We start from the raw sequence: 27,101 nt of genomic DNA on the forward strand, positions 1-27,101 counted from the left end.
CAACTGACACCCACCAGGGCCACGGAGCCGGGCCCAGCCACCACTGACTACCACCGGACTAGTCCGGCCCGGCACCGGGTGTCCCATAGCCCTGGGGTGGGCGAGTCACAGCCCCAGCAGTCAAGGAGTCAGGCGCATGCGCGGAGGTCCGAGCAAGATTACGCAGACCACCACGCATGCGCGGACTCCATGGAGACGCCGGAGCACGGCCAAAAGACGAGAGGCAGGCGCACGCATGCGCAGAAGACTCTGGACACAGTGAATGAGTGTATGCAGATGTGAGAATGGTAAGGAGGAGTAACAACTAGACTGGCGGTAGCGGCAGGACATATAGCAGGCATGAAAAACATAAAGTCATTCAAAATAAATTGCGCAAATATGGAGAACACACCTAACAATGCATATCACAGGATAAGTCATAGTCGTGTACAACATATGAAATGGCTAAAAGACAAAAAACTGCCGGATAAGATGTAAGATGAAGTCGCATCTCCAGAATGACACTGATACTTTCCAAATAAGCAGATCCACTCCATATTATTAAAGTCACATAGGATATGTTGCACCATATTAAAAAATCTAAAAGAAGAAAGGAAGAACAAATACATAAGTGAATTAAGGGGGCTTTACACGCTATGACATCGCTAATGCGAACTCGTTGGGGTCACGGAATTGGTGACGCACATCCGGCCGATTAGCGATGCCGTTGCGTGTGACACCTATGAGCGATTTTGCATCGTTGCAAAAACGTGCAAAATCGCTCATTGGTGACATGGGCGTCCATTCTCAAAAATGGTTACTGCAGCAGTAACGAGGTTGTTCCTCGTTCCTGCGGCAGCACACATCGCTCCGTGTGACACCGCAGGAACGAGGAACCTCTCCTTACCTGCCTCCCGGCCGCTATGCGGAAGGAAGGAGGTGGGCAGGATGTTACGTCCTGCTCATCTCCACCCCTCCGCTTCTATTGGGCGGCGTTTCAGTGACGCAGCTGTGACGTCGCTGTGACTCTGAACGAACCGCCCCCTTAGAAAGGAGGCGGTTCGCCGGTCACAGCGACGTCGCCGGGCAGGTAAGTATGTGTGACAGGTCTGGGCGATATTGTTCGGCACGGGCAGCGATTTGCCCGTGTCGCACAACAGATGGGGGCGGGTACCCACGCTAGCGATATCGGTACTGATATTGCAGCGTGTAAAGCGGCCTTTAGACAAAAAATATTAAAAGCCACAAAAAACAACAATAAAGGGGATGCAATGGATAGATGACCATGCGTTATCATAATCAGTAATTTCAAAATCCGAAATGCACAGTAACCGCATAAGCAAACAGCACCATTGCAATTATAAAAACCAGAGAAGAAAATATCCCATTAGGAGAAAAAAGGGGGGAGGAAGGTAAGACTGGCCTAAGGGAAGGAGGCAAAACTGAGGGCTTCATTTAGACCTTTAGGGGCAACCGTGTCCAAAGCCACGATCCATTTGGTTTCCCTTTGGGAAAGCATTTTTTTGATGTTGCCACCCCGTATGCCGCAGTGGACCACATCAATACCACGTATTTTTAAGGTTTTGGGGTCACAGTTATGATATTTTTTAAAATGGCGGGGTAGAATGTTTAATAAAGAAAAGTCATCCACTGTCCTGGCTGCGCCAATGTCCCTCACGTGCTCCCTCACCCGTAACCGGAACTCTCTTGATGTGAGTCCCACATAAATGTAAGGGCAATTACAAATAGCATCATAGATGATGTTTTCAGTAGTACAAGAAATCCGATGTTGAATGGTAAATGAGCGTAGAGAGTCGGAACTGGTGAAGGAGTTGCAGCGAAGGACATTGGTGCATGCAAGGCAGTGCTCGCAAGGGAAACACCCCAAAGTGGGACCGCTGGAACCAAATGGATTGGATTTTTTAGCAATGTAGTGGCTATGGACAAGGAAGTCACCCAGGTTTCTAGCTCTCCTGGCCGTAGCTAGCGGTGTGGGGGAAAGAGACCGAGATAGAACGGTGTCAGTTTTAAGAACCAACCAATGGCGGGTCAAGATGTCTCGCATTTTGTACCCTGTTGGAATTAAGGCACTGAACGAACGAGTCGAGCTGCTCCACCGTGCCCTGCCAAAACATCAGAATGTCATCAATGTACCTAATCCAGCACTGCGCATGGGCAGCGGCCTGCACGCCCTCGTCACCAAAAACCTGTCTCTCCCAAAAACCAAGAAACAGGTTAGCGTACGAAGGCGCACAGGTCGCGCCCATCGCAGTGCCGCGCTCCTGAAGATAGAAGGAATCCTTGAAGGTAAAGTAATTGTGTGACAGGGCAAAGTTTAACAGCTCGACTACCAATTCGTTCAGCTCAGGATCCCGACCGGACATTTCGAGGAAAAAGCGGGCTGCTCGGATGCCATCATCATGTCGTATACAAGTGCCTTAATTCCAACATATATAACATCCGACTCACCTATAAATTTAGCTCTATCCGTATACATTTCCTGGATATTGTCCTTGAAGTTGATGGCAACCAACGTGTTCAAACCGATGTTTTTCGCAAAACTACATCGGTCAATGCACTCCTCCATGCCTCCTCTGGACACATGGGATCTACGGTTAGAGCTATCCCGACCGGTCAGTTTTTGTGGATGAGGTGGATCTGTTCATCGGACGCCAGATTCGAGGTACAGGCTGATGATTTAAAATTACGTTTTATGGAGAAGGGATATAGTCGTCTGTGCATAAAAAAGGGCTATTTAAGGGCGAAACACACCCCTAGGACTTCACTCCTCCATCAGCCATCTAAGCGTATTTCTTGTGACTCCAATCCTCGATTTGTCTCCACCTACAACTCTGAGTGGTACAAAATGCGAGACATCTTGACCCGCCATTGGTCAGTTCTTAAAACCGACCCCGTTCTATCTCGGTCTCTTTCCCCCACACCGCTAGCTACGGCCAGGAGAGCTAGAAACCTGGGTGACTTCCTTGTCCATAGCCACTACATTGCTAAAAAATCCAATCCATTTGGTTCCAGCGGTTCCACTTTGGGGTGTTTCCCTTGTGGGCACTGCCTTGCCTGTGTCGCGGGCGGGGAGGACGCCGTTGCTGCTGCGCTCTCGCTAACGCTTGGGTCCAGCGCTGCTGCAATGGCTGCTCGGTGGCTCGATCGGTGGGCCGGATCCGGGGACTCGAGCGGCACTCCTCGCCCGTGAGTGAAAGGGGTGGTTGGTTTGGGGAATTTAGTCCGTGACGCCACCCACGGGTCATGGTGAAGATAGGCACCACTGCTGCTGATGACGGGGATCCTGGGAGCGATGGTAAGGAGCAGCTGGGATGTTGTTTCCCCCCCCCGTGGGTAGGGGTCAGTGGTCCCGGGGCCCGGTGATGTTGTGACGGGGAGCCAGGGTTGGTGAGGTGCAGGGTAGCAAGGACAGCGCGGCGCGGTGCCGGATGGCACGGGTGAACTCACTCAGCAAGAAAGGTACAAAGTCCTCGGTAAACCAAACGGCTGGATGGACGGGTCCCGCAGCCGGCTGCAGTGTCTCTCCCCGGGCAGGTGATGGCGGCTGTCTTTCCCTGCACCTTGATGTTCTCCTTCTGACTACTATGGCTTCCCAACGGTAGTCCGCTCCCCGGTGTATGGGTATCGGAGGAGCCCGTTTGCCCGCAGGCGCTGGCCCTTGGGTCTCTAGCCTTAGGCGGTAGCTGTATACCCTCACGGTGTGGGCTGTTGCCTTCAATCGGGACTTTTGCTGTTGTGAAACCCCTGGGGTTCCAGTCACATTCGAATCTGACTATTGACGGCGGCTCCAAGCCTGGTTGGGGTCCGATGGCCCTGCCTATGTGTGCTGGCTTCACTTCGCTCCCCGGTCGGTACCGGCGGGCCGTCGCCTGACCCCGGTCCTACGGTTCCACGTTGCTCCACTACTCCTGCAGACAGCCACCACTGTCTGCCAACCTTGCTGTCAGTGCCTGGGCCACAAACCCAGACACCCAAGTGCTTACTCCTCACTCCTCAAACTCCAAACTCTATCTGTCACTTTTCCCGCCTCCAGGCCTGTGAAGTCCTCGGTGGGTGGGGCCAACCACTTGGCTCCGCCCCACCTGGTGTGGACATCAGACACTGGAGGGAGGCAACAAGGATTTTTGTTTGGCTGGTGTCCCTGTCTAATGGGGGTGGGGGTGTTTGTATGTTATCTGTGACGACCTGGCTAGGCCAGGGCGCCACACCTGCGCCAATGTCCTTCGCTGTAACTCCTTCACCAGTTCCGACTCTCTACGCTCATTTACCATTCAACATCGGATTTCTTGTAGTACTGAAAACGTCATCTATTATGCTACTTGTAATTGCCCTTACATTTATGTGGGACTCACATCAAGAGAGTTCAGGATAGGAGTGAGGGACATTGTGAGGGACATTGGCGCAGCCAGGATAGTGGATGACTTTTTTTTTATTAAAAACTCTACCCCGCCATTTTAAAAAATATAACTGTGACCCCAAAACCTTAAAAATACGTGGTATTGATGTGGTCCACTGCGGCATACGGGGTGGCAACATCAAAAAAATGCTTTCCCAAAGGGAAACCAAATGGATCGTGGCTTTGGACACGGTTGCCCCTAAAGGTCTAAATGAAGCCCTCAGTTTTGCCTCTTTCCTTTAGGCCAGTCTTACCTTCCTCCCCCTTTTTTCTCCTAATGGGATATTTTCTTCTCTGGTTTTTATAATTGTAATGGTGCTGTTTGCTTATGCGGTTACTGTGCATTTCGGATTTTGAAATTACTGATTATGATAACGCATGGTCATCTATCCATTGCATCCCCTTTATCGTGTTTTTTGTGGCTTTTAATATTTTTTGTCTTATTCACTTATGTATTTGTTCTTCCTTTCTTCTTTTAGATTTTTTAATATGGTGCAACATATCCTATGTGACTTTAATAATATGGAGTGGATTTGCTTATTTGGAAAGTATCAGTGTCGTTCTGGAGATGCGACTTCATCTTACATCTTATCCGGCAGTTTTTTGTCTTTTAGCCATTTCATATGTTGTACACGACTATGACTTATCCTGTGATATGTTAGGTGTGTCCTCCATATTTGCGCAATTTATTTTGAATGTTGAAACTTTATGTTTTTCATGCCTGTTATATGTCCTGTCACTACCGCCAGTCTAGTTGTTACTCCTCCTTACCATTCTCGCATCTCCATACACTCATTCACTGTTTCCGGAGTTTTGTGCGCATGCGTGCGCCCGCCTCTCGTCCTCTGGCCGCGCTCCGGCGTCTCCATGGAGTCCGCGCATGCGCGGTGGTCTGGGCAATCTTGCTCGGTCCTTCGCGCATGCGCCTGATTCCTTGACTGCTGGGGCTGCGTTAAGGGGGACGTCTCGGCGGACCCGCGCATGCGCCGTCTGACTCCGGAACTGCAAATCTCATTTGCGGTTTCCACTTCTGCGGAGGTATTTATGGGTCACCCCACCGGATATGTGCACCACTTTTCACCTTCCCCCATGATGAAGCGGCAAGCAATGCTCTGAAAGCCACGAAACGTGCGTCGGGCCCCCTGCCACTGGACCTAGGTAATGTGTTCTCCTAAACGGGCAACCTGCCATGCCCCTACCTGACTGCTGATTTGGGTTTAATTGTATCTTAACCCTGCACAACTATCCCTGTACTTCCTGTGGTTTGCTAAACTGATTATCCATTTACTATCACATATTGCCCTCTAGGTGTCCCTGTTTTTATTGCTGCTTTCTTGTGGTTCATTATACTGCTATCCATTTACTATCACATATTGATTCTAGGGTTAGCCTTGTTACTAAGTACTGAATCTTTTTCCCTGATTTGGGTTAAACTGCAATGTAGGTCTGTGGTTTGTTATAGCAATACCCATTTAACATCACATATTGTACCTGGGATAATCCCTTTTTTTCTTATTGCTGTCTATTACACCAATATCTTTGCACTATCATATATTACCCTATCGGCTACTCCTGCCATTAATTACTGGATATCTGTCATGATTTGACTCTAACTACAATTTAGCCTGCAAAACTGGGGTTTGCCATTCTAATACCCATTTAAGATCACATATTATACCTGGGGCAATCCCTGTTTTATGTTTCTTATCGCGGTTTATTACATCAATACCCCTTTATTACTACACATTGCTATTTTTGAGGTGGTATGCCCTGGTTTAGCCCTTGATCATCCGTTGATCATCCAATCAGGAACATCTCCGTATAGGGGGTTTTTTGCTCTCACTTGAGATTTTTTGCACATACCTTTCACCCCAGGATGTTTTTTGATTGTTAGCCATACACCTGGTTAGCAATTCTGATCCTCTAAAGGGTCTTCCCTCTTTTTAGCATACCAATTTTTCACAGGGTTATGCCCTCCATGTCCTAATCATTCAGGGATTACCCATTTGTTTGACCCCATTTTTTCTAGCACACAGGTTGTTTTTCCAATTATGTCAGGTGACTAGGGGATTAACAATATAGATCATTTCTACCTGCCAGTCCATACCCGGCAAAGGGTTTTTTGATCATACCATCTGTTCCCCATCCTCTTTTTCTATGTATCAATACTAATGTTTTATTGTATTGCACTGTGCACTTTGAACATAATGTATAAATAAAAAATCTTTTGATATTGATTCAGCATGTTGCTCTAGTCCTCCTTTTTCTCATGTATTTTAAGCTGCTGTAAACCTGTTGCGGCCTCTCCACCAGGTTTTTCTTGTTTTTGAATTTCCAATGGAATGTACATTTCTCATAATGGATAACAGGTGTAGGTGGGGCCGCGATCCACCCGCGCCTGTTAACCCCTTAAATAGAACAGTCAAAATGTGACAGTGCAATTTAAATAGCCCCATGATGCGATCATGGGAGTCAATGGTTGTTATGGTAGCGAAAGGTCATGTAATGTAACCTGTCGCTATCATGACATACTTCCTGTTACAGCCGTCAGAGCAGTGGCTGGAACAAGAATGCAGCATTTCTGCTGATCAGAACTGTGCAACTCTGATCAACAGAAATGAATCAGCGATCAGACTGTTGATCCTTATAGTCCTCTAGGGGGACTGGTAAAATAAAATAAAAAAGTAAAAAAAAATGTAAAAAAAATAAAAAAACCTAAAAGTTCAAATCAACCTCCCCTTCGCCCCATTGAAAATTAAAGGGTTAAAAAGCTAAAAAAATATACACACACTTGGTATCACCGCATTCAAAAATGCCCGATCTATCAAAATATAAAATTAATAATTCTGTTAGTAAACAGCATAGCGGCAAAAAAATTCCAAACGCTAAAATTATGTTTTTTGGTCATCGCAAAATGCAATAACAGGCGATCAAAATGTAGCATCTGCGCAAAAATGGTGCCATTAAAAAAGTTAGCGCAATACACAAAAAATAAGCCATTACTGAGCCCCATTGTAAAAAGAGGAAAATTATCAGCGCACCTTACCCCTTTGAAGATCTATTGCTCGGATGCTGTGGTGCCAAACAGGAATTTATAATGAATGAAGGAAGTCCAGCAACCGATCTTCTAAAAATCCAAATCCTTTATTATCAAAAAGTTAAAATCATAAGGATGATAGTACAAAAAACAGAGAGCCATAGTATCAAAAACTGACGCGTTTCGGAAGTTTATTCATGGTCATTGTTCCTGACAAGAAGCAATATATATTTTATATATATTATATTTTATATGTATATATGTGTGTGTATATATATATATATATATATATATATATATTATATATCTGTCACTGCTCAGGTGTTCTATGGCAAATATACGATTGATTTTCATTGGTGTATTTATCACACATGATCCTGGGGAAATGACGTAAAATGCCATACAGCACGAGCTTCTTGTGAGGAACTGTGGCGCCCCTGACCTGGTCAGGCACCACTGAGTACTGCACCCATGCTGGGGACAGTACAATACAGGTAATCCAGAAGGCTGACCGGGGTGTGGAACACAGGCGCATAGTGATCAGGTCTCACACATGTACCCATGAGAGGACCCCTGGGGATCCCAGGAGGGGGCAAGCCTTCACCTTCACTGGAATAGTGGAGGGGGTAGAGCCTCCATCTCCTCTCAAGGGGTGTGGTAAGAGAATCTGGTTGCTAGGTGGCGTAGGCAAGAACAGGAGAGGAGGGGCAGTGAGTCAGTTGGGGCAGAACTCCATAGGGCTCAGTGAGGAGCAGACCTGTGGGGCTGTTGCTGTCTAACAGCGCCCGCGCAGTGGCTACAGACGGGGGAGAACGGTCAACTAGGAGTGCTGCCTGAAAGCCAGCTTCAGCTAGAGAGTGCACGGAGTGGGAAGTAAGGAGACTGCTAGAGAGCACCAGGCCCAACCGGGCGGCAGATCCCGAAGCGAAGATAGATCCAGCTTTCTTCTGCTAAACCTGCCGGTGTGGGGCTCTTAAAGCCCACACCACAACACTACAAAAGCCGCAGCCACGTAACCGCAGTGAGGGCCCATAGGTCATAGGAGGCAAGAGGCTGGAGTGGCCTGGTCCGGGGAACAAGCATACGGCGAACGAAGGGGAGAGAGGCTGCAGCATCTTCCCTGGGTGACCCCCATAGGGACTCAAAGTCGGGGTCACCCCAAACCACCAAGGGCTAAGGAAGGCGAGTCAGTAGTCACCCTCATAAAGTCAGCCTGAAGGATACCTGGTTCCTACCTGGTTCATCTCAGCTACGCCCGGGTTACTCACCCTGCCATCTAATGTGAGTAAAAACCCTGAAAGACATCCTGCCTGTGTGGTCATTCTGCGACTTGTGGTACTACAAACCTACACAGGGCCCTGGGGCTTGCCTCACTCTCAGGAGGCTCCTACATCTAACTGCACACACCATCAGCCCCAGGCGACCCTCAACCTGCAGTGGCGGTCCCTACTGGCCGCAATACTGAGAGTGGCGTCACGATCAAAAACAGAAGATTTCCTACCAGTGACGGAGATCCAGCTGAGTGGAGTCCCTGAAGGTAATGCACCGACACTACACCTGTGGGGCTTCACATCTGGCGTCACGAACAGGATAAGGACTAGACCTGTCCAGACAGGTGACCATGTGCCTGGGCGGTCCGCTTGAAAAATTGGAAGCGCCGCCATATTGCCACCATGAAAAGCGCGCTGAAAAACAACAGCAGCCCGCGCTGGAAGAAGTTACCGCCCACGAAGAGGTGTGGCTACCCAGAGATCCTCTGCAGAGTTCTGACCTTGCCGGCTATGAGAGCGGAAGCGTCCAGAGACGGCGGAGCAGAAGAGAAGCCAGCAGCTTGCTAATGAAGATGGCGTCTGAGAGCAGAGATCCAGAGCCAGGCTCCGCTGCCTGGTGGTGCCGGGAGCTTGCTATTTTCTGTGACCAGCTGGAGGCTAGGATTGTGCGACAGCTCAGGGAAGAACGCACGGAGCTCCTGGAGATGGCTGCGGCGGTGCGGACCTACGAGGAGGGAGCCGCGCGACGCCTGCCAGACCGAGCGGCGACGACGCAGACCCCGATGCTGCCCCAGATGGGTGAGTCGAGTGATGCCCCGGCCAGCGCAAGTGCCCCGACCCCTGCTGCCACGCTCGCGGTCCCAGAAGAGGCGCCCGGCGACGCTGGACCAGGCCGCAGCCACGCTAGAAGCGGCCCGCCAAATCCAGGCCGCCGCAGCGATGCCCCGCCTGTCCCGCAGGGCTCCGACCACCACGGCAGTGCTCATCCGTGCTGCAGGTGTGACGCTGACCCAGGCTGCCACCCTGCTGAACCCGGTCCGCCAAGACCCCACCGCAGCAGCGACGCTCGTTCGCGCCGCAAGTGATATGCTGAACCAGGCCGCAGCCCCGCCGGGTGCGGCCCGCCAAGCTCCGATCGCTGCAGCGACGTCCAGCCCAGCCTGCACAGAGCCCCCTGCAACAGCGACACTGATCCAGGCCGCCGCCCGCCAAGACCAGGCCGCTGCCATGCCAGGCGCGGCCCGCCAAGACCAGGCCGCTGCCATGCCAGGCGCGGCCCGCCAAGACCAGGCCGCCGCCATGCCAGGCGCGGCCCGCCAAGACCAGGCCGCCGCCATACAGGGCGCGGCCCGCCAAGAAGAGAAGACTACCTCACTATTTTCCCCGGCCTGCAAGGCCAGAGCAGACACCGCTCCCCAGCTCAAAGAGGTCCCTGCTAGGAAGACCCTGATAGGAGAGGACCCCGCATACTGGAAGCTGAAGGCTGATCTGGAGGCCCAGTTCCCGCAAGAGATGGTGGATCGGTACCTGCTCCCTCCGCATACCCCCAAAGAGATTCAGGCAACCCCTGCAGCCGCGCCAGAGAGTCCACCGCCCAGACCAGCTGAAGAGAGCCCATCCCCAGCACTGCCACAACCAGAGTGCAGTGAAGAACTAAGGGGGAGAGGAGGCCAGGAAGCTGAGGAGCTGACTCCGACGCCAACCGCAGCAGACTCCTACCCAGAGCCAGAGATGCTGCCCTATTCCCGCTGGGCGGAGAAAAAGCTGTGGAAAAACAAGCGCATAGGGTCTTACCCCAATATGTGAGGGGTGGGGGTGGGGGAGTGAAACTACTCACCAGATGTAGTTGTGAGAAGCCACAACTACTGTAATCGCATGTATCACACAATCCAAGGCTGCAGCCACCAAAACGGTAGATAACAGAGAGCACAAGAGAGTGGTGTTTTAATGCCGCGCCAATAGATCACTTCAGATGATGTTCAGACCAGTGTTACTTTATTGTTTTCCAGGTCAACGCGTTTCTGGGGCATCTGCCCCCTTCATCAGGACCACCAAAGAAACAGATAACATCCAATCGATTGGATGTTATCTGTTTCTTTGGTGGTCCTGATGAAGGGGGCAGATGCCCCAGAAACGCGTTGACCTGGAAAACAATAAAGTAACACTGGTCTGAACATCATCTGAAGTGATCTATTGGCGCGGCATTAAAACACCACTCTCTTGTGCTCTCTGTTATCTATTCCCGCTGGGAGGAGGAAGACCTGACACCGTCAGCAGATGAAGATCAACCTAAAGACCTCACCTGGAAGCCTGCAAGCATGAACCCAGCCCGCAAGACACGGCGCAGCAGAACGCAGGTTCCTCCAACACCACAGTCTCCAGAGCAGAGGGAGGTCACAGCTAGAGACCTACAGGAGAAAAGATTACTGAGAAGGTCTAGAGCCCAGGTCAGAGGACCCCTTTACAGAGGAATAGTAGAGGACTTCAATTTGAAAAGCGGATACGGCTTTATTGTAGTAAGAGGAATAAAAGAGGGCATATTTGTAAATCGGAGAGATGTTCAAGCCCACCTGCCCAGAGGACATTCAGGCAGAAATTTGAAAATTGGGGACTTAGTACAGTTCACCTTACATCAAGGAGAAAGGGGCTACTATGCCTTAGACGTAGCACCATGTCCAAGACAAGAAAGACAAGAAAGACAAGAAAGACAAGAAAGACAAGAAAGAAAAGACAGAGATAAAGAACCAGATGTAGAAACAGACGAAGATCAAGAAAGGAAAGATAAAGAACCTATAGATGAAACAACCACAGACAAAGATCCTACAGATGAAACAACGACGGACGACGACGGAGAGCAAGAAAGTCACAGGTGCCGGTGCCCTACATGCCCACGCCCTAGTGAAAAAAAGGAGTAAAGTAAAGGAAAGTAAGAAGTTACTCTTTTGACCAGTTTTGACAAGTTTTGTTTGCAACGTTTAAGAAATGCGCCCACAAAAACTATTGTGAGAAATAAACTTTAAGGCTATGAACTGGCTATAGCCACAAACTCTCGCAGTGTAAATAGTTACACCAGAGGGCACCACCGCCACCAGAGTCAGCCTGTTTAGGGGCTTGGCTCGTCTGCAACCAGGAGGAGCCCGTCCGTATATAGGGCCTTGGCTCACCTGCGACCAGAGAGCACGCCTGTTTATGGGGCCTTGGCTCACCACCACAAAGAGGGTACCTGGCCAGCACCAACTGTGGAGGCCGCCTCTGCATCCTGCCAGAAGAGGCTGAAGGCGCGGATCCACCAGGCCAGGTATGCCCTGAAACCACCAGCCCATGAAAGCCGCCTCTACATCCTGCCAGAAGTGGCTGAAGCCGCGGCCAACGGGAGAGGAAGATTGGAGGAAAGGTCTGGGGAAGTAGATGGCCCAGATCTGGTTACCAAAAGGACCGGTGACCTGCCTCCTGAGAGGGTTTTGGGTGGGTTAACGGACTTGTGGGTGGAGGGAGGTGATGTCTGATACCTGGTGCTTTTAAAAATGTTTTACCATGTTTTAATGTTTTATGCATTTTAAAATGTTGTCTTGCAGCCCGAGGACGTGCTGGTGATAACTAAGGGGGAATGTGGCGCCCCTGACCTGGTCAGGCACCACTGAGTACTGCACCCATGCTGGGGACAGTACAATACAGGTAATCCAGAAGGCTGACCGGGGTGTGGAACACAGGCGCATAGTGATCAGGTCTCACACATGTACCCATGAGAGGACCCCTGGGGATCCCAGGAGGGGGCAAGCCTTCACCTTCACTGGAATAGTGGAGGGGGTAGAGCCTCCATCTCCTCTCAAGGGGTGTGGTAAGAGAATCTGGTTGCTAGGTGGCGTAGGCAAGAACAGGAGAGGAGGGGCAGTGAGTCAGTTGGGGCAGAACTCCATAGGGCTCAGTGAGGAGCAGACCTGTGGGGCTGTTGCTGTCTAACAGCGCCCGCGCAGTGGCTACAGACGGGGGAGAACGGTCAACTAGGAGTGCTGCCTGAAAGCCAGCTTCAGCTAGAGAGTGCACGGAGTGGGAAGTAAGGAGACTGCTAGAGAGCACCAGGCCCAACCGGGCGGCAGATCCCGAAGCGAAGATAGATCCAGCTTTCTTCTGCTAAACCTGCCGGTGTGGGGCTCTTAAAGCCCACACCACAACACTACAAAAGCCGCAGCCACGTAACCGCAGTGAGGGCCCATAGGTCATAGGAGGCAAGAGGCTGGAGTGGCCTGGTCCGGGGAACAAGCATACGGCGAACGAAGGGGAGAGAGGCTGCAGCATCTTCCCTGGGTGACCCCCATAGGGACTCAAAGTCGGGGTCACCCCAAACCACCAAGGGCTAAGGAAGGCGAGTCAGTAGTCACCCTCATAAAGTCAGCCTGAAGGATACCTGGTTCCTACCTGGTTCATCTCAGCTACGCCCGGGTTACTCACCCTGCCATCTAGTGTGAGTAAAAACCCTGAAAGACATCCTGCCTGTGTGGTCATTCTGCGACTTGTGGTACTACAAACCTACACAGGGCCCTGGGGCTTGCCTCACTCTCAGGAGGCTCCTACATCTAACTGCACACACCATCAGCCCCAGGCGACCCTCAACCTGCAGTGGCGGTCCCTACTGGCCGCAATACTGAGAGTGGCGTCACGATCAAAAACAGAAGATTTCCTACCAGTGACGGAGATCCAGCTGAGTGGAGTCCCTGAAGGTAATGCACCGACACTACACCTGTGGGGCTTCACAGAACAATGACTAAGGAGTAAACTTCCGAAACGCGTCTGTTTTTGATACTATGGCTCTCGGGTTTTTGTTACTACCATCCTTATGATTTTAACTTTTTTTAACTTTTTAATAATAAAGGATTTGGATTTTTGGAAGATCGGTTGCTGGACTTCCTTCATTCATCACTGGGCCTTATATCTCAAAAAATGAAAATGTTACGGATCGCAGAAAATGGCCCAAAAAGTGCTCCACTTTTTTGGACAAACTTCTGAATTTTTTTAACTCGTTAGATAAATGTAAATCTATACATGTTTGGTATCTACAAACTCGCACCAACCTGAGGCATCACACCGACACATCAGTTATACCGTGTAGTGAACATGGCGAATAAAATACCACAAAAACAATCGTACAATCACACTTTTTGCAACTCTTCCTCACTTGGAATTTTTTTGCCGTTTTCCAGTACACTATATGGTAAAACTCATGGTTTCATTTACTTACATTTCATTTACCCGCAAAAAGCTAGCCCTCATATGGCAAGATTAATGGAAAAATAAAAAAGTTCCGGCTCTTGAAGAAAGTGAGCAAAAAACAAAACCGAAAAACAGAAAATCGACGGGGGGTGAAGGGGTTAAATAGCAAAAAAGCCACTGATAGACCCCCTTTAACAGTGGAATATAGAAAATGTAAACATTTTGGCAAATAAAGTACCTGGGATGGAGGGAGAAGGGGAGGAATTTACCCAATATTGTTATGGTTACTAATGCTGATGAACATCGTAATAATTTATTTCTTTTCCATGTACAATAGAGAGGAGGACATATTTATTCTGGCAAACCATATCCGAAAGGAGAATATCAAATTAGAGAAAGTAGACCTGACTCTGTAAGTACTTATTGCATAATGATATATTGTTACAGATTTCCTCTATCCTCCTGTGGACTTAAGGCCGCTTTACACGCTACGACATCGCTCAAGCGATCTCGTTGGGGTCACGGAATTTGTGACGCACATCCGGCCGCTTTAGCGATGTCGTTGTGTGTGACACCTATGAGCGATTTTAAATCGTAGCAAAAACGTGCAAAATCGCTCATCGTGATATGCCCCCCCTATTCCCAATTATCGTTGCTGCTGCTTGTACGATGTTGTTCGTCGTTCCTGCGGCAGCACACATCGCTATGTGTGACAACGCAGGAGCAACGAACATCTCTTTACCTGTGTCCATCGGCAATGCGGAAGGAAGGAGGTGGGCGGGATGTTACGTCCCGCTCATCTCCGCCCCCTCAGCTTCTATTGGGCGGTTGTTTAGTGACGCTGCTGTGACGCCGAATTAGAAAGGTCGCGGTTCGCCGGTCACGGTGACGTTGCTAGGCAGGTAAGTAGTGTGACGGGTCCGTGCGATTTTGTGCGCCACAGGCAGCGATTTGCCCGTGTCGCACAAACGATGGGGGCGGATACGCACGCTAGCGATATCGGTAACGATATCGCAGTGTGTAAAGCGGCCTTTAGGCTATGTTCACACAGGGCGTTTTTGCAGCATTTTTGTAGCTTTTTTTAGCTACGGATTTGCCTCGGTTTAATGCAAATCTATACTTATAAAAAGCTGCTTTTTACAGTCCCAGCAAAATCTATGAGATTTCTGAAATCTCGTGCACACACAAACACGTCAGATTTTTTCCTAATGGTTTTTTGACCCACCTCCGGTTTTGCTGCGCTATGAAAAAAATGAACATGTGAATTAATTTCAGCGCTTTTGCCACGGTTTTTCACCCTAATGACAGGTGGACTCGCAGATACCCTGAATCAGCGGGTCTAACTGGGTTAATAAAAAACCCGGTTAGGCCCGGAATTGATCCAGGGTATCTGGCCGGCACTTAAAAATGGTGGTGGGGATAGGGGAATTGGAGCAGGCGCGCTATATTTACCGAATCACTGGCGCGGCTGTACACTCCCGCGGCTCCTCCACGTCCCTGCTCATTACATATTCACTGCTTTCATCTGTGATTGGTTGCAGTCAGACGCACCCCAGCATCTGACTGCAACCAATCACAGACCTGGCCTGGGGGTCTAGTGTAGAGAGAATGAATGAGCCGCTCATTTAGCGGTGACCTCACTTAGGCTATTTACGGTCACAGGTATCGCCAGCTGTGACCGGGAATCACCTGAGTGAACTGACCGGTGATTACGCGGCTCATTCATTCTCTGGAGCTGACAGCGGGAAGTCCAGTTCTATGGCCACTCGCTGTGATCTTCAGATGTAGCAGAGCTAAATTGTCGTGGGACCTCGTGTGGATTACGTCAGACCTTCTGGGGTGTGATTATTGGGTTAATAAAGTGGTGAAAGAGGTGGCTTTTTGCATTTTATTTCAAATGAAGGATTTTTTCAGTGTTTGTGTTTATTTCTTTTCCCTTATTACAAATTGGTGATGGGGTGTCTCATAGACTCCTGCCATTACCAGTCTAGGGCTTAGTCGCAGCTATGAGCTGCAATTAACCCTTGGTATTACCACAATTGCCACTGCACCGGGGCAATTCAGGAAGAGTCGGGTAAAGTGCTGGGATTGTCGCGTCAAATGGATGCAACAATCCTGGGCGGCTGCAGACTGATATTTTTAAGGCTGGGTCTCCCCAGCCTGAGAATACCAGCCCCCAGATGTGGGTTGTATCGTGGCTGGGTATCAAATTGGAGGGGACCGCATGCTGTATTTTTTTAAATTATTTATTTAAATAATTAAAAAATAGCATGGGGTCCCTCTTATTTTGATACCCAGCCAAGATAAAGCACACAGCTAGGGGCTACAGCCTGTGGCTGTAAGCTTTATCTGTTTTGGGTATCATAATATGGGGGACCCTACGTCATTTTTTTAAATGTATCTATTTATTTTATTATTGTACAATAGACCCGCAGACTCCAGTGGGGGAGGGGGGAAGCGGTGAATATGCATGTTTCTAATGAGCGGCACCGGGAGGAGTAGGAGGGGCCGCGGGAGCAGATACGGATGAGCTAGAATGTATGGGCTCCTTCCAGGTTAGTGGGTGTGACCAGCTGGGTTAGTGGGCGTGAACGGCTTGTTTAGTGAGTTTGGCGATGTTTTCTCCCTTCCAATACAATCATGCTTCGCCCCCCTGCCCCCATGTGATAGGGGCCTGTTGAATTACGTCATACCTGGAAAGAGCCCATACACTCTAGCATCTACCGGAGACTGGTAAGTATAGCGCGCTTGCTTTACTTCTTTTTTTTCTTTCTACCTTTTTTTTTTCTAAACGAAGTCAATTCTGGCCCGGCTCAGCACTTGGGTACTCTTGAACCCTTGCTGGTCTTGACATCACTGATAAAACGCTGTAAAACATCATAAAAAATACCACAAAAAACGCACCAAAACCACACCAAAATGGCACCAAAACCACAGATGACTCCTAGGAGACATCCTGCCACAAGATCAGGTAATGGTCAGGAAAAAAATTCTACAAAAACTTCCGGTGTGAACATAGCCTACGTGTGCTCCTTAGTTACACTTTACACTGATTTACAGGGAAACAATGAGAATTTAACTGCATAGAAGAACAGTTACCAGCAAGACTCAATGAGAATGGAGGGGCCTCGATACAGCTCCACGTAACTCAGAGGACCCCAACCCTTGTGATATTCAGAGCCACATTCAGGCATGAGGGAGGTCATGAGCCACATCCAGAACTCACCCCGTTCACAGTAGTGACACCCAAAGCCCCCATTACCAGTATAAAGAAAGATTTTCCACAGAAATCACACTGAGGCAGTATACCGAGATCCAGGGCCTCCTACCATACCCTTATGACTTAGGGGTAGGTTCTTCTTTGGCTTTTCTGTCCCTCCACCTGCTTTTTCTGTTTCTTTTCCAGTTCACTGATTATTCATTATTGGGGTGGACGGCGCGTGCACACTGTGATTCCACAGACATTCTTCAATAAAGTGGTGCCAGAGGTAGATCAAGATTTCAGCTTACTAAGAAAGTAATTGAGTTGAAATCTCATTCTGTACATGCGCTGCCTCCCACACCAATTTATTTAAGACTTGCAGACCCACCGCAAAATCACACTGCATACGTGCCACCCACCTTAACCCCTTAACGACCGCGGGCCGTACTGGTACATCCTAAACCATCATAGTGTAATCACCTGCGGCTGCTGTGGGCAGTCGGCGGTGTTCTGCGCACATGTTTGCTGATTTGTACAGAAGACATGTGGACCTTGCAACCACGAGTGGATCAGTGATCCACTCGCGCCTGTGATCTCAGCTGTGTAGCTGTGATCAACAGAAATGAATGAGTGATCAGACTGCTGATCCTTATAGTGGTAAAATGTATGGACTCACTTAAAAGTACAACTCGTCCCTCAAAATACAAGCCCTTATATGGCAAGATTGAAAATAAAAAAGTTATGGCTCTCGGAAGAAGGGGAGCAAAAAAAAAAAACCCCAAAAAATGGAAAATTGGCCAGGGGTGAAGGAATTAATGATGGCGGTGGTGTGGAATTTCAAAAGCAGGCAGGTCCATAAATATTCATTCACCAGTAGAAGAAATGCAGGAGGCAGGTGGACGGGCAGAGGAGAAGAAAACTCTACCCACAAGTCTCACCCTAATGCACAGAACACATCATTAGATGAAAACTTACAGCATGATTATTCAAAAAAACGCAGATGGCTTCCTTCCCCGCAGGCTGCAGCCCCCGGCCGTGCACTTATCTTGGCTGTGTATCAAAATAAGAGGAGTTTAATATTTACATAGCGACAAATTGCGCCGTGTGCTGAAAGTGTAAGGATTGTAAATGTATGAATGGAAGGATTAGGCTGATGGCATCGCTGCCTTCCCCATACATCTCCAATACCAAGCAACATGTTACATGTAACATCACAGAATATTTAGAGAAACCGTTGATTTTTTTTTACTTTTACCAAGAATGAATATTACATGTGAAAACAACAACTGTAACAATTATTATCAGAGAATTCTGAACTGAAAGTGAAATATCCGTCCGAGAGGAGAAAGAAGCAGATTTCTCTGATAATATAGAGTAGAAAGTTGATGATGTAACAACAGTTACCGTTCTCCATAGAACTTTCTGAGCACCAACCGTCATCTCCTATCTCAGTAATGGGAACATTTGTACTCAATAAAGATTTTACCCATGAATTGAGAATTTTGAGAATGAAGAAGTAAGAGAAAGGCGATATCTATAATAAGGAATATGGCAAAGTTTCTTATTTTCACAGGTACTATTGATTCATGAGAAAAAATAATTAAAAAAAGGTGGTTACTCTTTAAATTGTGTGATGCTCACGTAGGTAAGGGGGCCACTTTCATCTCCAAATCAGGTGGAATTGTGCATTACGATAAGCTACAGGACTACACAGGCCCATATATTATTCTGGCACATGGCGCATATATTATTCTGACACAGAACCCATATATTATTCTGACACAAGCCCATATATTATTCTGGCACAGGGCACATATATTATTCTGGCACAGGGCACATATATTATTCTGGCACAGGGCACATATATTATTCTAACACAGGGCACATATACTATTCTGGCACAGGGCGCATATATTATTCTGACACAGGGCACATATATTATTCTGGCACAGGGTCCATGTATTATTCTGCCACAGAGCCCATATTGTTGTGAATGTCAGTTATGCTTTGGCTGCTGGGAGGCTCCCTCTTGTGGCCAGGAATGGTTTGGACATAGACCAGGTGTGTTGAGCTATGGGCATTTCCATTGCTAACTTTCTGCTTATTTAAATCCTGGTCTGATAGCAGGCTATGCTGGATGTCAGTTGTTTTTTGATCACCAGCCTGCTTCTTTCTGCTCCACACCACATCTACCCCAGATAAGTGTTTTGCTCTTTATTTGTTGTTTGGTTCTTTTACTCTTATCTGGGTTTGTCTTTTGCTGTGTTTGTGTTCAGTTTATGGGCATGCAGGGATCTTCCCTCTCAGTTGTTTAGCTGGGAAACTCCCTGCAGTTTTGTTTGGAGTATAGCTCCTATAAGTCCACGTGTTTTTGGCTTTTTGAATTTGTAATGATTCTTGTTTTCTGTTCATTGGTATGACAAGAGCGCCTGGTATAGGACGGAGTGCAGATCGTGCGATCTGAGGGCCTTTTTGTACTATCAGGAATTCGGAATTTTGCAGGGTTTTTTTCTGGCCACCATCAGCCCCTTTCCTGTCCTTTCCTATTTTAGTCAGTGGGGGCCTCACCTTTTGCTAATCCTATCATCTATCTGTGTATTGTGTTTTCCTATATCACCGCAGTCTTTGAATGTGGGGGGCTTGCTATTCTTTGCCTATTTTCTGAGACAGAGAGTTATTCATCTTTCCTTCCTTTAGGATAGCTAGTTCTCCGGCTGGGTTCGCGGTGCACAGGATGTTAGTTCACCCCTCGGCTACTTCTAGTTGTGATGGTTAGTAAGGGAATGGCGGCCAGATTAGTTGCCAATGCTCTTGTCACCTTTTACCAATGATTTATGGTGGTCTTCCATGGTTCCGGATCATAACACCTTATATTATTCTGTCACAGGGCCCATATATTATTCTGGTACAGGGCACATATATTATTTTGGCACAGGGCCCATATATTATTCTGGCACGGGGCCTATATATTATTCGGGCACAGGGCACATATATTATTCTGGCACAGGGCACATATATTATTATGGCACAGGGCCCATATATTATTCTGGCACAGGGCTTATATATTTTTCTGGCACAGGGCCCATATATTATTTGGGCACAGGACCCATATATTATTATGGCACAGGGCACATATATTATTCGGGCACAGGTCCGTCTTCTGTCTGTCTCTGATCCAGACATCAATGCTCATCAGAAATCCTAATATCCACATTCATAAATGTAATATTCCTTTAGTGCCTCGATTCCTCTGTAATTACTAGGTGATCGCTGAAGCCAATAATATTGCATCTAACATATTTATTTTAAGTACAGTTGTAGTGTAAAGTCGGGGTCCGACTGATGGGACTTCTAGCCATCTAGAGATCAGGGCTCTGACATTTAGTGAATAATCTGTCATGTGTGCACATGAGGACTATTTCTGGCCATTAGATGCCTTGTGTCCTATATTTTTCTCCAGTCCCTCTGTAATTTTCAGTTGTCTCTGGTCTAGTGGGAAGAGACTAGCTGTTATGGCATCTCCTATGCACAGTACACAGAAATAGAGGGATTCCTGATCTTTTTTCTCTACTTTACACATGTTTAGAAGCAGCAGCAGCATGAAGGACATTATACCGCAGCACTCAGCAGTGTAGCTGTGAAGTGAGCTCGTGGATAGGTTTCGCTACTTTCTAACTGCAGCACGATATTTCTGTGTCTCTTCCTGTTTTCTCACTTCTCCTCCCTCTCCACAGACTATAATGGGCTGTGTACTCATTCACCACAGAGAGCTGGCACTACATTTTGTTTAGACTAAGAAGGATTTAAACCTTTTTTTTTCAGAGTTGATGGTTAGTTCAGGATACAATAGAAGTGGCTCATAAGTGGATAAAATCTATAAAAAAACTTCTTATATTTGCTTGTATTATTGCATTTGTGACCATTTAACACACGTTGTTGTATTTTCCATGCACAATAGTGAGGACGTCACTGTGACAGAATTTTTGAACAAGACAGAACTGATATGCAAAGAGATTACCACTATGTAAGTGCAGAAAATTACTGATCTAATATAGAAAACCTTATAGATTCCATAATGATATAGAGGTTTCCTTATCTGTGATGCATTGTATTCAGGTATAGATAATATAGAGCCTGTCCGCACATGATATATATCTACACAGATAGCTGCACTTTACTGGGTGCCACTCATGCATCACATCTTATTTACAAAAATGCCAAAGTGTTTTTTATGGGTTACAAACATTAGAGGAATTGTAATCTGAATTGTTACATAGAAGTGAGAAGAAAAGAAAAATGAGACAATATCTTAAACTGGCTTCTGTAGAAATATATCAGACATTATATATAATAAACATATACAAAAAGTTCCCGCTGGTGTGTGGAGGACCCCAGATTCCATGGACATCCGCCCGGAGTCACAAACATTTGTTATCGGGGTCTGTAACAATGCAACGTAATGCACAAGAAACTCAATACAAATAGATTGACACATTGTATGTGCGTGAGAATGGTGTCCATAAACAGGACAGCTCAGGTCTACAGACACAAGTCCCAGAAAATGCTTTATTCACAAAAGTTTTTAATTAGTTTTCACAACTAAAGAACTGTTTGGTATCCTGTTTTTCAATATATTAAATGGTAAAGTGAATGGTGTCATTAAAAACTACAACTTACTACACAAAATACCCCAAGCCCTCAAATGAGTTTGTCAGCCAAAGTAAAAAGATTTGTCTCTTGGAAAAAGGACAGTAAAAAAATAAAAGCTCAAAGACAAAAAATTCCCAGTCATTAAATAATTCTGGGATAGACATATATGAAAAGTAAATTCTATGGTGGCAGATGCTCTATGAGGCCAGTTTATACCGCCGCCTTCTAGGCTTCTTCTGTCCCTATACAGTGAGCGCCCTCTAGTGAAGGTTCAAAACAGACAAAATTGTACCATGTGTGTGATGTAAATGGAAACTGCTGGCAAAGTATTTGGGATGGAGGGTCAAGGGGCGAAATTACTAATTATTTTCAAATTGCTGATATTGATACATTTATATATGAGCTAATGAAAGATGTTCCATGTACAACAGGAAAAACGCCAAACAAAAGTTAATAAACCAGTGGGAAAAGATGATGCAAGAACTGAACTCAGTGGACAAAACTTTGTAAGTGCAGAGGTTTACTTTTAGAAAGTTTTCCATTACATAATGTCACATGTTTCCATATTTCTGATCACTTTTTTCTCAGGTAGAGATGATATAAGACATGTCTGCACACACTATATATCTGACTACACTGATAGTTGTCATTTAGTGTTTGACAGTTATTTCTCACTTTGGGAGGTTTCTAGGACATACTGTGTGAATTAGATAAATTACTGTATATTTATTTGACAGTTTAAAATTGAGAAAAAAAACCCATGACCCATCATTATTATATGGCGTCTTTAGAATGACACAGCTTATAATCATAAGTAAATATACTTTGTTTAGCATAACTCATGTTTAGGACGCTGGATTTGGGAAGCTGTGTCAGGAGGTCGGCACACGCCCAAACTGTGTCCTCATAGATTTGGACGAACATAATAGTGGAGTAGGGAGCCGCCAGCTTCCTGCACCACCACAGTCTATGCTATTTGCCCCGTCTAAGGTTTGGTGCGGCAGACAAGATGATGTGGCTACTAGAGATGATCACATGGGCAGTCTTTAACCTTTCCTCGCGCCTGTGCAGGACTGCAATGCTGGCCTATAGGGATGACGTAGGACACATCATCCACACAGGGCTTGATAGAAGGACAGCGATCGCAGCAAAGAGGAGGCGCCGGACTGTAAACCAGCAAAACCCATTGGACCGGATCGCCCCCTAGGTGAGTATAATAAAAGGTATACAGAGTGACTTGGGCTCTTATATACAGTATTCTGGAATGCAGTATATAAGAGCCTACTGGTGGTGGCTAGAGGTGAGTGAACATTTAAAAGTTCAGTTCACCAAGCCTAACCGAACAAACGCTAAGTTGCCGAAACAAACTTTTTTAAGGCTTTTCGAACCCCATTGAATTCAATGGATGGTTAAATGTAAGGCAGAGAAAACACCTTTTGGAAAGTTGAAAACTTCCAAAACAGCAAAGAAGGGAATTTTGTTACTTACCGTAAATTCCTTTTCTTCTAGCTCTTATTGGGAGACCCAGACGATTGGGGTATAGCTACTGCCCTCCGGAGGCCACACAAAGCACTACACTAAAAAGTGCAAGGCCCCTCCCCTTCTGGCTATACCCCCCCGTGGTATCACGGGTTCTCCAGTTTTAGTGCCAAAGCAAGAAGGAGGAAGCCAATAACTGGTTTAAACAAATTAACTCCGAATAACGTCGGAGAACTGAAAAACCGTTCAACATGAACAACATGTGTACCCGCAAACAACAAAAAAATCCCGAAGGACAACAGGGCGGGTGCTGGGTCTCCCAATAAGAGCTAGAAGAAAAGGAATTTACGGTAAGTAACAAAATTCCCTTCTTCTTCAGCGCTCTATTGGGAGACCCAAAAGCTGTCCCTGGGTGGGTAAAGAGATACCTCATGTTAGAGCTGCAAAACAGCCCTCCCCTACGGGGATGTCACTGCCGCCTGCAGGACTCTTCTACCTAAGCTGGCATCCGCCGAAGCATAGGTATGCACCTGATAATGTTTGGTGAAAGTGTGCAGACTCGACCAGGTAGCTGCCTGGCACACCTGTTGAGCCGAAGCCTGGTGTCGCAAAGCCCAGGACGCACCCACAGCTCTGGTTGAGTGGGCTTTCAGCCCTGAAGGAACCGGAAGCCCAGCAGAACGGTAGGCTTCCAGAATTGGTTCTTTGATCCATCGAGCCAGGGTGGCTTTAGAAGCCTGCGACCCCTTGCGCTGGCCAGCGACAAGGACAAAAAGTGCATCTGAACGGCGGATAGGCGCCGTGCGAGAAATATAGATTCTGAGTGCTCTCACCAGATCTAGCAAACTTAAGTCTTTCTCATACCGGTGAACCGGCTGAGGACAAAAGGAAGGCAAGGATATATCCTGATTAAGATGAAACGAGGATACAACCTTAGGGAGAAACTCCGGAATGGGGCGCAGCACTACCTTGTCCTGGTGGAACACCAGGAAGGGAGCCTTGGATGACAGAGCTGCCAGCTCAGACACTCGCCGAAGCGATGTGATCGCAACAAGAAACGCCACTTTCTGTGACAGGCGAGAAAAGGAAACGTCCTTTAGAGGCTCGAAGGGCGGCTTTTGCAGAGCAACTAGTACTCTGTTCAGATCCCATGGATCTAACGGCCGCTTGTACGGGGGCACAATATGACAGACCCCCTGTAGGAACGTGCGCACCTTAGGAAGACGTGCTAGACGCTTCTGAAAAAACACAGATAGTGCCGAGACTTGCCCTTTAAGGGAGCTGAGCGACAAGCCCTTTTCCAACCCCGATTGCAGGAAGGAAAGAAAGGTGGGCAATGCAAATGGCCAAGGGGATACTCTCTGTGCAGAGCACCAGGATAAGAAAATCTTCCACGTTCTGTGGTAGATCTTAGCAGACGTTGACTTCCTAGCTTGTCTCATTGTGGCTACGACTCCTTGAGATAATCCTGCGGACGCTAGGATCCAGGACTCAATGGCCACACAGTCAGGTTCAGGGCCGCAGAATTCTGATGGAAAAACGGCCCTTGGGACAGTAAGTCTGGTCGGTCTGGCAGTGACCACGGTCGACCGACCGTGAGATGCCACAGATCCGGATACCACGATCTCCTCGGCCAGTCTGGGGCGACGAGTATGACGCGGCTGCAATCGGATCTGATCTTGCGTAACACTCTGGGCAAGAGTGCCAGAGGTGGGAAGACGTATGGGAGCCGGAACTGCGACCAATCTTGAACTAATGCGTCTGCCGCCAGAGCTCTTTGATCGCGCGACCTCGCCATGAATGCCGGGACCTTGTTGTTGTGCCGGGACGCCATTAGGTCGACGTCCGGCACTCCCCATCGGCGACAGATTTCCTGAAACACGTCCGGGTGAAGGGACCACTCCCCTGCGTCCATGCCCTGGCGACTGAGGAAGTCTGCTTCCCAATTTTCTACGCCTGGGATGTGAACCGCGGATATGGTGGATGCTGTGTCCTCCACCCACATTAGAATGCGCCGGACTTCTTGGAATGCTTGCCGACTGCGCGTCCCTCCTTGGTGGTTGATGTATGCCACCGCTGTGGAGTTGTCCGACTGGATTCGGATCTGCTTTCCTTCCAGCCACTGTTGGAAGGCCAGTAGGGCAAGATACACTGCCCTGATTTCCAGAACATTGATCTGAAGGGTGGACTCCTGCGGAGTCCACGTCCCCTGGGCCCTGTGGTGGAGAAACACTGCTCCCCACCCTGACAGACTCGCATCTGTCGTGACCACTGCCCAGGATGGGGGCAGGAAGGATCTTCCCTGAGACAATGAGGTGGGAAGGAGCCACCATTGTAGAGAGTCCTTGGCCGTCTGGGAAAGAGAGACTTTCCTGTCCAGGGACGTTGACTTCCCGTCCCATTGGCGGAGAATGTCCCATTGAAGTGGGCGCAGATGAAACTGCGCAAAGGGAACTGCTTCCATGGCTGCCACCATCTTCCCGAGGAAGTGCATGAGGCGCCGCAAGGGGTGCGACTGACCCTGAAGGAGAGATTGCACCCCTGTCTGTAGGGACCGCTGCTTGTTCAGCGGAAGCTTCACTATCGCTGAGAGAGTATGAAACTCCATGCCAAGATACGTTAGCGACTGTGACGGTGACAGATTCGACTTTGGAAAGTTGATGATCCATCCGAACGTCTGTAGAGTCTCCAGCGTAGCATGTAGACTGAGTTGGCATGCCTCTTGAGAAGGTGCCTTGACAAGTAGATCGTCTAGGTAAGGGATCACCGAGTGTCCCTGAGAGTGCAAGACTGCTACCACCGCCGCCATGACCTTGGTGAAGACCCGGGGGGCTGTCGCCAGACCGAATGGCAGAGCTACGAACTGAAGATGGTCGTTTCCTATCACAAAACGTAGAAAACGTTGATGTTCTGTAGCAATTGGCACGTGGAGATAGGCATCTTTGATGTCTATTGAGGCAAGGAAGTCTCCTTGAGACATTGAGGCAACGACAGAGCGGAGGGTTTCCATCCGGAACCGTCTGGCGTTCACATGCTTGTTGAGCAGCTTTAGATCCAGAACAGGACGGAACGAGCCGTCCTTTTTTGGAACCACAAAGAGATTGGAGTAAAACCCTCGCCCTTGTTCCTGAGGCGGTACAGGAACCACTAGTCCTTCCGCTCTTAGGGAGTCCACCGCCTGCAGCAGGGCATCTGCTCGGTCTGGATGTGGGGAGGTTCTGAAGAACCGAGCTGGAGGACGAGAACTGAACTCGATTCTGTACCCGCGAGACAAAATGTTTGTCACCCACCGGTCTGTGACCTGTGACATCCAAATGTCGGAAAAGCGGGAGAGCCTGCCCCCGACCGGAGATGCGGAGGGGGGGGGCTGGAAGTCATGAGGTAGCCGCTTTGGAAGCGGTTCCTCCATTTGCTTTCTTGGGGCGTGCGTGAGCCCGCCAGGAATCTGAGACTCTTTGCGTCCTCTGAGTCCCTTTGGACGAGGAGAATTGTGTCTTGCCCGAACCTCGAAAGGACTGAAACCTCTGCTGCCATTTTTTCTGCTGAGGTTTGCTTGATCTGGGCTGGGGTAAGGAAGAGTCTTTACCCTTGGACTGTTTAATGATGTCAGCCAATGGCTCGCCAAACAGTCTATCTCTAGATAAAGGTAAGCTGGTTAAACATTTTTTGGAACCAGCATCTGCTTTCCAGTCCTTTAACCACAAGGCTCTGCGCAAAACTACCGAATTGGCGGACGCCATTGAGGTGCGGCTGGTAGATTCTAGGACCGCATTGATAGCGTAAGACGCAAACGCAGACATCTGCGAGGTAAGGGACGCCACTTGCGGCACCGCTGGATGTATGATAGCATCCACTTTT

This window comes from Anomaloglossus baeobatrachus, chromosome 5 (genome assembly GCF_048569485.1).
Source record: "Anomaloglossus baeobatrachus isolate aAnoBae1 chromosome 5, aAnoBae1.hap1, whole genome shotgun sequence".
Taxonomy (NCBI): Eukaryota; Metazoa; Chordata; class Amphibia; order Anura; family Aromobatidae; genus Anomaloglossus; species Anomaloglossus baeobatrachus.